We start from the raw sequence: 10002 nt of genomic DNA, 5'->3' as shown, positions 1-10002 counted from the left end.
TAGAAAAGTCCAAAAGCCTTTCAAAACTCTGTATAGTAAGGTAGCTTTTCCCGCCGTTGAAGATCAAAAGGTTGCCGACAGGGCTTTACATACAGTATATGTACAGTGTACAGTCACAGCAGGGGACATTTTGAAGACTCTACAGTCGGAGCTCCGCATCAAATTAATAAGGTAAGTTCGTTTTTTCAAAAGTCATTTCTTGCCAGAACCTGTATCTGTATGTTTCATTAACTATTGGAGTATAGTGTGTACTTCACAAAAATAATTACTAAGATTTTTTAAGGGATTTATAGTTGGGTAACGCCAGTTAGAAGATAAAGATTTTTTCCTAACTAGCTTAAATAGCCTCCCAGTTACGCCGACACACATCGGACTTAAACTAATTGTAAAGTTCGATTTATTCATTCATAACTATTTCTACAAAGGTTAATGATTAGAAAAAGTAGATATAAATCGAGGGCCATATTTTATAAGAACATAATTTATCTTTATAAGCCACAGGGGGCGCGCGAGACAGAACATTAGTTCTGATTCTCCAGAAACTTAAATGAAGACCGTGGTCTCTTGTATAGTGGTTTTGTATTTAATTTATGTATTTAATTTGATTCAGGGCTAAACGTTTACTTTAAAAGATTTAACAAAACGAATCTTAAATATGTTGCCAACCCATTCAGTATCATTATTGGTGAGCCATTTTACACACCGCGAAAAAGACCGGACAAAAATTAACTACTCAGCGCAGCAATGTATGATGGGAAATGGAGGCGGGAATTTTGGTCTAACTTATTTTAACTACAAAGATGGCATTTCAGAATAACGTAGTCACAGGTGCTCATGGGAAATGCACAAACTCAGTAGTAATAGACCTTTTTATGCATTGTTTGAGAATGTGTGTACATATACACATTATATTAATACATTAATACATATTTGAGCAACACTGTTCAAAAGTTTGTGGTCACTTAGAAATTTCCTTATTTTTCAAAGAAAAGCACTGTTTTCAATGAAGATAACATTAAATTAATCAGAAATACCCTCTATACATTGTTTATGTGGTAAATTACTATTCTAGATGGAAACATCTGGTTAATGTCTTCATTTGTACAGATTACCTCAACAAATTAACAGCTAGAATGCCAGAGGTTTGCAATGCTGCAATTGCTGCAAATACAGCATTCTTTGACAAAAACAAAGTTTGAAGAACAAAATTAATATTTCAAATAAAAATCATTATTTCTATCTTGTCAATGACTTGACTATATTTTGTATTCATTTTGCAACTCATTTCATGAATAAAAGTGAGTTTTCATAGAAAATACAAAATTGTCTGACTGACACCAAACTTTTGAACAGTAGTATCATACATATACACACACACAAACTTATATATGTATATGTATGTGTATGTAGGTACATTTACATGAGTCACATGTCAAGTCATTATTTTTCTATTGCAATTACAGAATGGCACTGAGAGCGACCCTCTGGACCACCAAGCCTAGCCCCTATTACAGGCCCGCTGAGCTGCAGATAAAGATCCTGCTTATGAAGGATCAGCCGCGAGTCATCGCGTGGGACTTCAGGGAGAGCTCTGCAGTGGCCAAAACCACAAAACTAAATAAACTTGTGGCCATCACAGATGGGGAGACCGTCACAAAAGTGACAATGTTTGAGGAGTTCTCCTCCAAGATTAAGGAGGGGAAACATTATATAATGAGGGGGTACTCCTTGCGGGGAGAGTCCCCGCCTTACTACATTTGGGTGACAAAGGACACCAAATTCTTTAGGAGCTCGCCTGTTGTCTGTAAGGACGGGCTTATGGAGCAGGCGACAGCCCTCCTCTGTCCCCCGTCCTTACAGACAACACTGCAGGACCTGAAGAGCAGCAAGGACCTCCTCACAGTGGAGGGGGAAATTGTGCAAGTATGCTGATTCTGTTCATAACATTAATACACTAAATTTACATTCCCAGCACTTTCAGTCTGTGTACTTAGCTTATCATGTTGTAATTCAGACATATTAAGTTTTTAGATAGACAAAGTAATACAGTAAAAATCTTAAAGAATGGATCTTCTGTAGTTTTTTCTTTAACCAGACCAATATTATAAATGTTTTTTTTACTTAAATGTCACAGTGAAATGTTTGGGTCTAATTAAATCAGTAAGTGATTTACCTTGTGGTTGTCAGCTTTCAGCGGTAAAGAAAGTCCGCAGTGGGAGAGAGGAGGTGCCACTTAGGGAGCTGAAGCTCCGGCAGGTAAGACACGAGAATGTGAGGATGAGACAGGGACAACCCCTTCAGTTAAAAAAGGCTAAATTGCCTGCTTCATCATTCTTGAAAAAGAGAGTTGTCATACAAAGTTGACAGTACTTTCAAAGAGCTCCATGCTGCCAAGCATTTAAACAGTTTCCTGCCAAACACAATAGAAATGGCTTTTTTAAAGCATTTTCTGCATTATAATGTGTGTTGCTCACTATAACCATGTAATATATCACAGCATTGCTTAGTGGGAGTGGCTGAAACTTTAGCAGTTAAATTACATGTTGGAGGTTTATTGGATTGCTAAAAATCTGAATACGTTAACTGTAATATCTTTAGATCAACAAATATCAGTGAACGCGAGGACCTGCTCAATATCAGAATGTGTGTGTTGAATTATAAAAGTGTTGTAGCAGAAAGCAAAGACATGGTTACACATACTGAATATAATTCATTATCATGATTTTCAAAACTCTTATTCATTGTTTTCTTCCAGAGAACTTCAGGCTTTAGCATTACCAAATAAATGAGACTCTTCTCAATCTTGATCCATTTTACCTCCAGATCCCCATCTTTCAAAGCATATACTTATAAAGTAGAAGTCATATGTACTTCTAATATATCATTCTGTGTTATTTCCAGGATAAATCTGATGTCACCATCAACCTGTGGCGTGATGCTGCGGTTGAGCAGCTGATGCTTGGCAGCACCTTTAGGTTTTCTCACCTAAAAACAAGACCGGCTGCAGGGGGTGACCAGCTGCAGTCAACTGCCCACACCAACATAAAGGTAAATCGCAATTACTTCCTAACAACAAGGACATTGATGGAAATAAATGTGGGTTAAATTTATAATCATCTATTTTAACAGAAGTATGTGTAGTTAATACAGACCAATAGTCAGGATAATGTGAAAAGACACTTGAACGTGTTGAATTAGGTATACAATCATAGGTGTCCTTGTTAGGTTTTAACCTCCTGAGCAGATCATGACAGGGCATTGAGTATATTTCATTAAGCCATGTAAATGGTTGTCTTTTTCAACACTGAAATGTACCATGCAGATATAAAGGGACAAATGATGTCATTGAAATTAAAAAGAAGAAGAAAAGAGTTTAATATTTGATTGCAACATGTCATGAGACAGAAGTATTACTTCTTTTGGCAGATGGTGACCATGACTGAGGAGGCACTTGGGGTGGAGGTCCTGGGTGTGACGGAGGGCAGCACAGAAGGACAACTCGAGGTCCTCCTGTCCAACAAAGCTCTCCTGGACATACAGGAGAGTGTATGGGAGCCATTCGAGGCTTGCCTTGAAAAAGGCAAACTTTATGTAAATATTAAGTATGTTGGGAGGAGAGTTACCGACATTGCTGCAATAGAAAAACCCTCCACATTGGAGTAATTTTAAGTGTGTCATTAAATTTTGTAAAAATTAAATTAAAAAAATTGTTCCTTTGTTTATTGTTCCACCACTTTTGTTGAATGTTCTGTTTGAATTTAAAACTTTAAATAAAATGATATTAATTTCAGAATTTGATTCAGCTGTACTGTTTTAGCACACTCATTTGTAACAAGTATGGTCAGAAGGACTCCCAAAAAAGAAAAAAAAACCTGTGAGGCATTCTGAAAGTTTTAAAGGTTTATTGTACATTTGACACAAGAATGACTGCAGGAGAATCCAAGACCAGCGGCTGATAACAGCAGGATCAAGACCATTCCTCAGGTGAGCCTGGACACATGAGAATTGGCGGAGTGATCAAAATAATGTTTGATGTTTGGATATGAAAAGGCTTGGGAATTACAGGAGTGTTTATGCAGGAATCTGCAGGCGAGTAGACGACTGGAGAATGCTGGTTAACTGAGTTCCAGGTAGAGACGTGGCTGAACCAGAGCAAGGCTTTGACATCAGGGAGGTTAATGCAGAAGGAGGGCAGGTCATCCACATCCGGTCCTCGAGGGCCACTGTCCTGCAAGATATGTTTAGATGTTTCACTGCTTCGAACACACCTGATTTAGTGCATCATTAGCAGGCTTGTGCAGAACTTAACAATCTTTCAAAGCTGCAGGACAGCGGCCCTTGAGGACCGATTTTGGACATTCCTAAACAGTCCAACCCAAAATCATTACAATCAAACTATACAGAAACTGGGTCATACACAGGTTCAAGAACGGCAGAGAAACAGAGCAGGTGCAGAAAGCCAAAAGACTTAATGTGCTGAGGTTCAGGTTGCAGACAACCTGGTAGAGAAATAGGGCTAGCCGACCTGCTTATAAAGGGAGGAGAACAGGTGAGTGCAGTTGACTAGTGCAGAGAGACAGTGACACATACAAATATGTGTGCATATATATACATGATATACTGGTACACAGTACCCGTCAAAAATATTGACACATCTAGTAGTACGAGGTTCAGTTCTTGCAATACTAGTGACAAGCAAGAATTTCTGTAGAACACAGTGCATAGTGACAGAGGCAAAAGTGCTTTGAGACACCCTGGACAGAATCAGACTTGATTTATCATTTCAATAAAGATATGTTTCAGTACTTTCAATTTTGTATGATACACATATTTACATGTTACGTGTTCATTAATAATTTTATTTATGTAGCGCCAAATCACAACAAATGTCATCTCAGAGTACTTCAAAGATACCATTCAGGCCTATGACAGTCCAATTCATTACAATCCACTGATAATCAAATCCAATCAAATGAATTAAATTCCAAATAAGTTCAATTCATATGGAGCCAGTTAAAAAAGTGACCTTGACAAGGAAATTGCTGTGAAATTTATCTCCGATCCTATCTCCCTCCTGAGTGTGCAGAGGTAGCTGTGAAAAGAAAAAAACTCCCTCTTAACAGGAAGAAACCTCCATCAGAATCAGGAAGGGCGGACATCTTAAGCATATTAAGCATTTGCACTACAGGTCATCACTTGTATGTAGATTTTCCAAGTGACCTTGAACGTCTCTTCTTGTACCTGCGTCATCATCCGCGACGCACTTTGTTCTTCTTCAACGTCTGCTCAGGTAAGTAGCTCTCGAGCTCGGTCTGTCGCAAATGCAAATGTTATGAGCTGTGGCACACTTTTGCTGTTTAAATAAGTTACATAACTGCTTTTGGCTTAAGACATATAAAAATAAACCAACAAACAGCTAAATGTGTTGTTCATGAGCTTGACTGCTTTTGGCTAATGACGGTTAGCGACCATTAGCCTCAATGCTAACGGTCGCTTTATAAATTGTCTAAAACTGGTCTTATGGCTGTGTCTAAGATGGCTTACGAGGACTTAACATTTGAATGTATTCATGCTGGTCTATGCTTACTTAAAACTATTAGTTCTAGCCTCTGTTCAGTTAGTTTAACCATGAATAATAAAGTAAAAGCTGTTTATATGCGTGTATTCATGACTACCACAGACGTCACGCCGATGAGAACGCCGCCATATTTGTGTCCGATTTGACAGTTCTCCTCAGTTTCGCTATGGCGGTACACACCTCACACTTGAACTGGACTTTATGATACTGGCAGCAGGGCTCTCAAGTCTGATGCATTGAGCGTGACAGGCACGCTTTTCGGTCTTTTGTCACGCTCTCCTGCCACACATTCTATTTCTCACACTGAATTATTTTTTTTTATATAAATTTCTGTGGCAAGCCGCTATCGCTATGGAAACGGCAGCAAACAAGCACGTCTCCTATGAGTCTGAGCAGAGAAGTTAGTAATAACGACACTAATAACTATATTATTAATGAAAGAGCCGGCTTTAAAGCATGGTTGAACAAAGGTATTATAAAGTTACAAGATGCATACAAGGATAACACTGATGTCATTCAACGAGTTAATAGCAAAGTTGGATATTCCTCAGAAACACTTTTTTAAGTACTGTGAAGTCTCATTTTTGCACAGTTAAAGAACTCAGTGCAGCAACCTCCAATGTCCACATTAGAATAATTTCTTTCAAAGAACTGTTTTGGAAAAAAATTGGTTTCACAGTTTTATAACATGCTGGTAGATAACCGTCATGATAACTCAGGTAGTAAGAGACTGGAGTGGATACTTGATTTAGGAATAGACGCCTCATTAAATGAGTGGAGTAGAATATGTTCAAAGACACATACTCAAACTATCAATGCCCGTTTAAGATTAGTACAATTTAACTGGCTAATGCGGATTTATATCTCCCCTGTAAGATTAAATAAATTTGATCCTAAGATACCTGATCTGTATTATAAGTGTAATGTACATCAGGGTACTTTATATCAGTGTTTGTGGAAATGTGTCGAGACTCAAAAATTCTGGATCTCTGTTAAAATATGTGTCCCGGGCTACATCTTGCCCAATACCCTTGTGTCCTAAGCTATGTATATTAGGCATTTATCCTGACAACAGCCCTTTGTCTGCTAAAGAGAGAAATATGGTTGATCTCTGCTTACTACAGGCCAAACAATCTATAGATTATGTTATGCCTTATGTTGGAGGAGTGTTGGTTGCCCCTCTCTCGATTTCTGGTTAACTAATTTAACCTGAAGTCTGGCACTTGAGAAACTGACGTACACAGTTAGAGAGCTTCAGAATTCTATAACATTTGGAAGATGTTTCAAGAATTAATTAAGAGTGGTGATGTTGGAGGGATAGTGAATTGAGTGACCAGGCCAGCTGAGAGACAGCGTCTCCAACGTGTCCTGGGTCTTCCCCGGGGTCTCCTCCCAGTGGGACGTGCCCGGAACACCTCACCAGGGAGGCGCCCAGGAGGCATCCTAATCAGATGCCCGAGCCACCTCATCTATTTAAATTCTTGAATGTAAAAGATCAGAGAGTCAGAGACAGCTGACAATGAGCAGTACTCTCTGTGTTCTGTGGTTCGGGTAGATTCACTCTTTACACTCATAACTAACAGACTGTGTCTTTTTTCAGACTGAGAGAGAAACCTGATCGCTGCTTTGGCTGGTAAGTACAGAGTTACTGTAAAGTTAAACAGGCCGTAGATCACATAAGCCGATTGAGTTAATATGTTTTGTATTTAAAGATCATTGGACTCTGATCAGATGAACTTTGTTTGGGTTACATCAGAGTTTGTGAGTGAATTTCCTCCTGAACAGACATTTAATGAACACAGAAATATTCTGTCCACACTTACTGAAGCTTTTAGGAAACATCTTCACTTTGTTGGTAGATTTTCTGTTGTATTCAGAAACTCACCTGGAAATACTGAATGGATGTCTGGACTGGTGATGATTAAACTGTGTGCATTGATGCATGTTTAACAGACAGTTTTAGTCCAAACTTTCCATTCAGACTGAAATATTTCAACTGTCTCAATGAGTCTCCCATGTCAGCAACAAGTATTTCCTCACATCTGGATACCCCCACTTTACTGTCCTGTTCCTGTGGGTGGTGTCAGTGATTGACAGATAAAGCAGCCAATCGCAGCAGCTCAGCACATGACGTTCACTGCAGGGCAGCTGATAGAAGATGGGACTTTGTGCTGCTTCTAACTTTGTCTCATCAGTCATTTTCTCTGGAAATAAAGCTGAAATGACATCACAGCTGTGCTCTTTACATGTTCTGGATGCTGAACAACAACAGCAGCTCCATGTCCCAGTGACACACAATTTAAGCTGCAGTGTCATTACATGGTGTTTTATTGCCCCCCTGTTGGTGAACCTGCTGTGTCCTCAACTGGAAGAATTTAACTGGCAACAATTTTTTCCTCCTTTCTTTAGACTACCTGAACTCTGACCCCTGCTCCTGCTCCTGACTGGTGAGGACAAACAGTTAGTTATTTGATGGATGTGTTCCTGATAGCTGCTCTGCTTCCTGTCAGTGTGCAGCTGTGTAACATCTGGCAGACCTGTCCTTCTCAAACTGCATGAATGAAGTGAAACATTGATCATTAGTCAGAGAACAGATTTCACAGCTGATGTGTTACTGCTCTGATTTCCACCTGATCTCTGATCCCCAAAGCTTTGGATGGTCTCTGTGAGCAGAACTGGGAAAGTTTCCATGTTTCTGATCATGAACACATTCAGACTCTCTGAAGTGATCATCAACCAACAACATTTAACTACTTCAACTCCACAAAAGTCTGGACCAAAGCTCATCCTGTACAGACAAGAGCAGAACCAATCAGCTGTGAGATCAGATGATGTGTGTGTTCAGAGTCTTCTGATCAGCTACTAATAAACTGTTTCTCCTCTCAGACTCAGAGTGAACTCAGACGCAGAGAGAACCGGACCAGAACTCCTGCTTGGCTGGTGAGCAGAATTCTAGTCCGTGAGGTTCAGCCCATCACATCACTGAGTGTAGAAGTGTTTCACATTTTAATCAGTGTTTTGTGGTTTAACACAACTGCTGAGTTGAATATAAATATAGTAAATACAAAGCTGTAAACACTGACTGAAGTCATGTCAGAGCCATGTGAGCTGAGCTGTTCTGCCTGTAAAATGGATCAGAACAGGTCCCAGCAGCAGTCTAACAGTGGAAAGCTGACAGTTTTAATGGAACATCACTAAAGGCAGAAATCAGGGTGTAATGTGAGCAGAACATGTTGTGCAGTGATCACAGTGATCAGTTCTGTACTGTTCTGCTTCATGTTGAACAAGTCAGTGGGTCTGATATTATTTTAATCAGTCCACATTTCATGGTACCATGGTACATCTGGAAATTACTGGCCTAAAAAGTGATTTATTTATTAACTTTTTACATATTCTGTTTATTTGAAGCCATTAAATGTTTAACTCTTTACAGCTTATGCAACGGAATGCTAGATTAGTTTTCTGCTATCAACAATGTCTAATTATTGTTTTCTCCATGTCTTCCTGTTCAACGTGTCTCCTCTCATTGTCCCTATCATTATTGGACATTCTGTCTTTCCTGTCCCATCTACCCCCTCTATCTGATATTTGGACATTCTATCTTGTATCCATCTACCCCCTCTATCTAATTTCACAACCAGATTTGCTTTGGCTCTTCAGATTTACTTTGGCTCTTCAGATTTGCTTTGGCTCTTCAGATTTGCTTTGGCTCTTCAGATTTGCTTTGGCTCTTCAGATTTGCTTTGGCTCAACAGATTTGCTTTGGCTCTTCAGATTTGCTTTGGCTCTTCAGATTTGCTTTGGCTCTTCAGATTTGCTTTGGCTCAACAGATTTGCTTTGGCTCTTCAGATTTGCTTTGGCTCAACAGATTTGCTTTGGCTCAACGTTCTCAGAACCAGATTTGCTTTGGCTCAACGTTCTCAGAACCAGATTTGATTTGGCTCAACGTTCTCAGAACCAGATTTACTTTGGCTCAACAGATTTGCTTTGGCTCTTCAGATTTGCTTTGGCTCTTCAGATTTGCTTTGGCTCTTCAGATTTGCTTTGGCTCAACAGATTTGCTTTGGCTCTTCAGATTTGCTTTGGCTCAACAGATTTGCTTTGGCTCAACGTTCTCAGAACCAGATTTGCTTTGGCTCAACGTTCTCAGAACCAGATTTGATTTGGCTCAACGTTCTCAGAACCAGATTTACTTTGGCTCAACAGATTTGCTTTGGCTCTTCAGATTTGCTTTGGCTCAACAGATTTGCTTTGGCTCAACAGATTTGCTTTGGCTCAACGTTCTCAGAACCAGATTTGCTTTGGCTCAACGTTCTCAGAACCAGATTTGCTTTGGCTCAACGTTCTCAGAACCAGATTTGCTTTGGCTCAACGTTCTCAGAACCAGATTTGATTTGGCTCAACGTTCTCAGAACCAGATTTG

Source organism: Leuresthes tenuis, unplaced genomic scaffold (genome assembly GCF_036924035.1).
Source record: "Leuresthes tenuis unplaced genomic scaffold, fLeuTen1.0.hap1 SCAF_14, whole genome shotgun sequence".
Lineage (NCBI taxonomy): Eukaryota > Metazoa > Chordata > Actinopteri > Atheriniformes > Atherinopsidae > Leuresthes > Leuresthes tenuis.
The sequence above is the reverse complement of the archived record's forward strand: the minus strand, read 5'-3'. Positions refer to the sequence as shown.